Genomic DNA, 5,999 nt, shown 5'->3' on the forward strand with positions numbered 1-5,999 from the left:
CAAGTAAAGCACAGCGCAGTCCACCGTGTGGTTTTAGTGCGGTAAGCCCAGCGGTCGCAATGTCAGCGGCCGCACCCGATCGCCATTAGGGGGGCAGTCCCACATAACCCGGGCCACTTAATGTAAACTCCCTTCCCGGAGGGGGCTCCGGGTATCCATAAAGGATTTCCACACGTAAAAAAAAAGGCTGGGCCTAAAGTAGACCCCTACAACTAGTAGGGGGCCCCACTCCACCATGACCCAGCCCGGTCCTTCGCCCTTTTTGCTGCACGGTACGTGCCGCTCCGTCGTTCGTCGCCAGTGTCTAGCTGCCGACCTCTCCGTGTTCACCGCCCAGCATGGGTGACGATCCGGCACCTTCCATGGCTCTGCCACAACGGCTAAGCCCGCACCACGCTCCGCCATGACTTGCAAGAGCATGTCTTGGGCCCGGCGGGCGTGGTTTATATTCGCCTGAATGATCTTTACGGGCATGAAGGCGATGCCGCGTTGGCCTCCTCCTGGCCCTCTCCCTCTCGTTGCGTGCTAGCCCTGGTCCTGGGCTGTCTCTGCTCCAGCGGAGCGGGGGTGTCTGTCTCCACTGTGGGGGCGTCCACCTCCATCGCATCCGGATTCGCGGGTTGGCCTCCAGCCCGGCTCCGCGGGGTCTGCGGTGCCGCCTGCTGTTGTCTCTCCTCGCGTCTCCTCTTCTTCAAGGCCTTCTTTGATGGTAACGGACAGGCCTTGTTCCCGGCCTTGTGATTGGCCGGTAGCCCTTTCTCTGTACAGACCGGGCACTTAGGCTCGGCGCTGCACGCTTGGGCCTTGTGTCTAATTGCCCCGCACCTGCAGCAGACCTCACTTCGGTCTATTTTGCTGCGGCATTGGGCCCTGACGTGGCTTCTCTCTAGGCACCTAAAACATATTAGGGGCCTAGCTTCTAGCAGCTCCAATCTCGCTCTAATCCATCCGATCCTTATCCTACCCGCAGCAGCCGCCTTTTTGGCTGACGCCAACGGGCATTGGATCCAAATGGTACCCAGACCATTGGGGGCGAGTTTTATCTCGCCGGCCTTGACATCTAGGGGTGGGCATCCCCCCGCCTCGGCCACTGCCTCCCTCACATCCTCCACCGTAATGGAGTCATCCAAGTCGCGGATGCGAACTTCCGCCATCTTCGCGGGGCGCGTGACCTTAACGCCTTCTTTGTCTCCCACGACCGCCCTCATTTTCTCCGCCAGGCAGTCCGCCTTCTCCTTGGCGTTTTCTCCTGAGATTTCTAGGATAATCGCCCCCGTCTGAGCCCTCCTGGGTTTGAGCGCGTCAATTCCCAGCTCCTCGAGGTTAATGCGCGACCTTATGAGCCGCATTCCTTCGCCGTAGGTTCCCGGCGGGCAGGTCAGTGTAACGGCCTGCGTCCTCGGGCTCCGTTGGCTTCCAGATTTATTTTGCGCCTTCTTCCTCTCCGGGGCAGTTGAGTTACCCCTAATCGCTGGCTCTTTCGGTCCCACGTCTTTCTTCTTCTTGAGGCCTTTTTTGACGACCTCAACCCAGTTTCCTTGGGACCTTGACCTGGATCTCTGTCCCGCGTTGCCCCGAGTCTCCTCTCTTGCTCTATTGGCCGGCGGTTGGCTTTGCGTCTTCGCCTTATCCAGTCGGCCCTCTCTACCCGCCTTGGCCTGGGGCTTCTGTGAGTTCCCCGTCGCCTTGGCGGTTGTCGGCGCTTTGGTCATTTTGGGCTGAGCACTCTTGGTTGCCTGGCCCTTTGCCTCGTTCTTTTTCGCAACCCCTTTCGCCTGCTGGCTACTCGTGGTTGCCTCTGACCCGACTCTAGCCCGACTCTTACCCCTGGTCCACAATCTTGCTTTAAGTAAGCTGTAAGGCTTAAGCCGTAAGAAATTAACCAATCACAGGTGCGAGTAAGGGGAATAAATGCCTGTGATTGGTTAATTTCTTACGGCTTGAGGCTTACAGCTTAAGCCCGCTGCAGACGATGCTATTTTTCCTGCTAGATTGCTTGCAATTTAGTAAATTACTAGAAATCCTGAATGCTGAATGGTGCAATGATAGTAATTTACTAAATCGCAAGCAATACAGCAGGAAAAATAGCATCGTCTGCAGCGGGATTTACTTAAAACAAGATTGTGGACCAGGGATAAGGCTGATGGCAGACAACTATCCGTAAGCGCTTTAGACTGACGTAGCCGTAGACTTAAGGTAAGGCAGAGAAAAACATAAGCCGTAAGGAACGCGTGTTCCTCGCCTTATCCCTCGCCTTATCCCTGGTCCACTATCTTGCTTTAAGTAAGCTGTAAGCTTCAAGCCGTAAGAAATTAACCAATCACAGGCATTTATTCCCCTCACTCGCACCTGTGATTGGTTAATTTCTTACGGCTTAAGCCTTACAGCTTACTTAAAGCAAAATTGTGGACCAGGGGTAAGAGTCGGGCTAGAGTCGGGTCAGAATCAGGTTGGGGTTTGGTGTTTCCACCGCAGAAACGCTTACCCCAACCCGATTCTGACCCGACTCTAGCCCGACTCTGATCCTCGGTGGAAACGTAGTCTGTGGTGCCTTGTACGAGTGTTCTGTGCGCGGATTGTTGTTCGCCCCGGTGTAATTAACGGCGGTTCGTGTGTGTCTGCTGCATCCGCGGGCCTGCCGTGGGCCCGCGCCGTTGCTCCGGCTGACCCGGTGGACCTAACCTAGTTTTTCGGGTGCTCCGGTTGCGCCCGGTGATGGTGGTGGTGGTGGTGGTGGTGCTGTTTGCGCGAGCGTGTCTTACTCTCACCCCCCGCGCGGCCTTGCTCGTGCTAAACACATAGTTTCAATCGCGAGAGAGTGGATCGCGGTCCGATCGGGGGTTTTGGTTTTTAGGCTCTACGCTAGGTTAAGGTTTGTAATTGCGTGTTAACGTTGCGTTTCATTTGCGTTAGGTTCTCCCTGGGTACGCGTGCCTCTCCCTTCGTGCTCCCTGGATGGACGACGCGCGACGTGCGCGTGGCTCGTTGCTCCGTGCTCCGCGCCGTCGGATCGGCGTAGCCGCTTCGTTTGCCGCTGCTGCTGGGTGACGCTGGGCGATCTGCCGCTTCTTCGAAGCTCCTGGTGAGACTCGTCCTTCTCCTCCTCCTCCTCCTTCTCCGGGTGGTAGCGGGGCTTCCCTTGGTCCGCGGCGTCGGTAAGTGAGGTGCACACAGGTTGGTATACGCTCCTCTCGGTGGCTCGTTATTTTTCACCGTCGCAGCGGTGTACGATTAACGCGACGTTCTCGCTACACTACGTTAGCGCGTGGTAGTTGTCTCGTGTTCTAACGGAATCTTCTTCTCCCCCTTCTAGCGTGTAGACAGAAGCGTCATCCATCGGGGTATTTCCTGGCGAGGTGGTTCCCGAATGCCGTTCTACGTTGGATCCTTCCGCGACGTGTACCGCGCGTTCCGCCGACGTCGGATGTGTACCTGTGTCGATAGGCACGCACCTTGGAGTACGCGTCGGGCCGCGCATAGGTGTAAAATTGTGTAAATTAAAAAGTTAAACGTCCAGAAGCGACGGAGCGCGTCCGCTTTCGGTTTTCACTTTTTAGACCTTCGGGTCGAAACGTGAAATCTCGAACCGGACGCGCTTCCTCGCTTCCGACCGTTTTAAATTAATGTATTCGTCGTCGCACACCTCTCTTTTAACGAGAACGGCAGCGGGGACAGCGGCGTTACCGAAATGTGTGTGATTTTGTGTCTATATCAGCCGCTAAGTTAGCGAATCGACCCAATTTGTGCCTCGTTTTCGCTACCGCTCGGGTATCTCGCGTCGCCGAGCGTTGTGAACGTGAAAACGGTTGTAAAATTGTGTAAATTAAAAAGTTAAACGTTCAGAAGCGACGGCGCGCGTCTGCTTTCGGTTTTCAATTTTTACCCCTTGGGGTGAAAACATGAAATCTCGAACGGGACGCGCTCCCTCGCTTCCGACCATTTTAAATTCAAGTATCCGTCATCGCACACCTCTTTTAACGAGAACGGCGGCGGGGATAGTCGCGTTACCGAAATATATGCGATTTTGTGTCGAAATAAGCCGCAAACTTAGCGAATCGACCCCTTCTTTGCCTTCTTTTCAATAATACTCGAGCATCTCGCGCCGCGAAGCGTTGCAAACGTGCAAAGAGGTGTACAATTGTGTAAATTAAACATTTGAACCGTCGGCACGCGTCTGCTTCGAGTTTTCATTTTTAGCACCCTCGGGTCAAAATACGAAATCTCGAACCAGACGTTCCTCCTCGCTTCCGACCGTTCTAAATTCAAGTAGCAATCATTACACACCTCTCTGAAAAAGAACGGCAGCGGGGATAGTCGCGTTACCGAAATATGTGCGATTTTGTGTCGAAATAAGCCGCAAACTTAGCAAACCGACCCCTTTTTTGCCTTCTTTTCAACAATGCTCGAGCATCTTGGGCGGCGAAGCGTTGCAAACGCGCAAAGAGGTTTACAATTGTGTAAATTAAACATTTGAACCGTCGGAAGCGATGACACGCGTCTGCTTCGAGTTTTCATTTTTGGCACCCTCGGGTCAAAATACGAAATCTCGAACCAGACGTTCCTCCTCGCTTCCGACCGTTTTAAATTCAAGTATCCGTCGTCGCGCACCTCTCTTAACGAGAACAGCAGCGGGGACAGCGGCGTTACCGAAATACGTGTGATTTTATGTCGATATCAGCCGCAAACTTAGCATATCGACCTATATTTTGTGCCTCGTTTTCGCTACCGCTCGTGTATCTCGCGTCGCGAAGCGTCACAAACGCGAAAAGAGGTGTAAAATTATATATATTAAAAAATTGAAGGGTCAGAAGCGACTCCTGAAGAATGCCTTCGATAGGTGATACCGGGAGTGTTCGCGTATAATGCGGTCGAGGGAGAAACCGCTGACCAAAATCTTGTACACCAATGCCCACTAATGCCCAATGAGCCTTACTTTATCTTATTATCTCATTTATCTTGTGCTATCTTATTTTATCTTATTTTATCTTTATAATGCCCCAGCAAGACCTAATGCCCCAAGTAATGCCCAAAAATTGCCTAGTAATGCCCAGTAATGCCTGAAATCTGTACACCACAATACCCTCAGCGGTTTCCCCCTCGAATGCGGAGGATGGTCTTAAAGAGAGGGTTTTTAGCCGAGTATTCCCGCTTCACGGGTGAGTCGGGCATAACCATCCAGGACCGGCCTGACGGTACGCGTAAATGCGTTTTTCCCTCTCTCGAAAAAAAGGGGTCAGAAGCGACGGCTCGCGTCTGCTTTCGGTTTTCAATTTTTACACCTTGGGGTGAAAACATGAAATCTCGAACGGGACGCGCTTCCTCGCTTCCGACCGTTTTAAATTCAAGTATCCGTCGTCGCACACCTCTCTTAACGAGAACGGCAGCGGGGACAGCTGCGTTACCTAGGGTTAGGTTAAAGTACTGGCCCCCTCGTGGCAAGCCACCTTGACGTGGTGAGGGGGCTTGTAGGCGAGAGTCTGTCTGGAAGCCGCTGTGTGCCGTTTTAAGCATCGGCGGTTTCGGTGACGGGCTCTCGCCGACTAAGAGCTTGCCTTTCCCCTGAAAAGGAGAAACAAGGAGCCCGACGACTCCGGTTCTCGGCTGCCTCGACGGTTATGCCGAGGTAGTTCCGAGACCTCTCGTCGGTAGGGGATGAGGTACCCCGAATTCAAACCTCCGGCCGCCGGGGCCGATAGGGGGGAGCATGCTCCACCCGCCGGACCGGGTCGTCTCCCCCTCGATCCCATTGCACGTCGGAGTTCCGGCAGGGATCGTGGGGAACCCGGGCGAGGGGGCAGGGATCTCAGTTGCCATTGCACGCCTGTGTTCCGGCAGGCGGCTGGGATTCGGGGGGAGGCCACCGTCATCCATTGCACGACCGCACAGTGGGTCAGGAGACTAAAAGAAGTGGCCAAAATACTAAAAGTGCTCCAATTGCTGTCAAATTTGGTACTCAGGAGTTTTTGGGGTCGCTGATTTAAAATCCAAACTAAAAATTT

The sequence above is a fragment of the Vollenhovia emeryi genome, unplaced genomic scaffold (genome assembly GCF_000949405.1).
Source record: "Vollenhovia emeryi isolate VEMERY1.0 unplaced genomic scaffold, V.emery_V1.0 DF939654.1, whole genome shotgun sequence".
NCBI lineage: Eukaryota > Metazoa > Arthropoda > Insecta > Hymenoptera > Formicidae > Vollenhovia > Vollenhovia emeryi.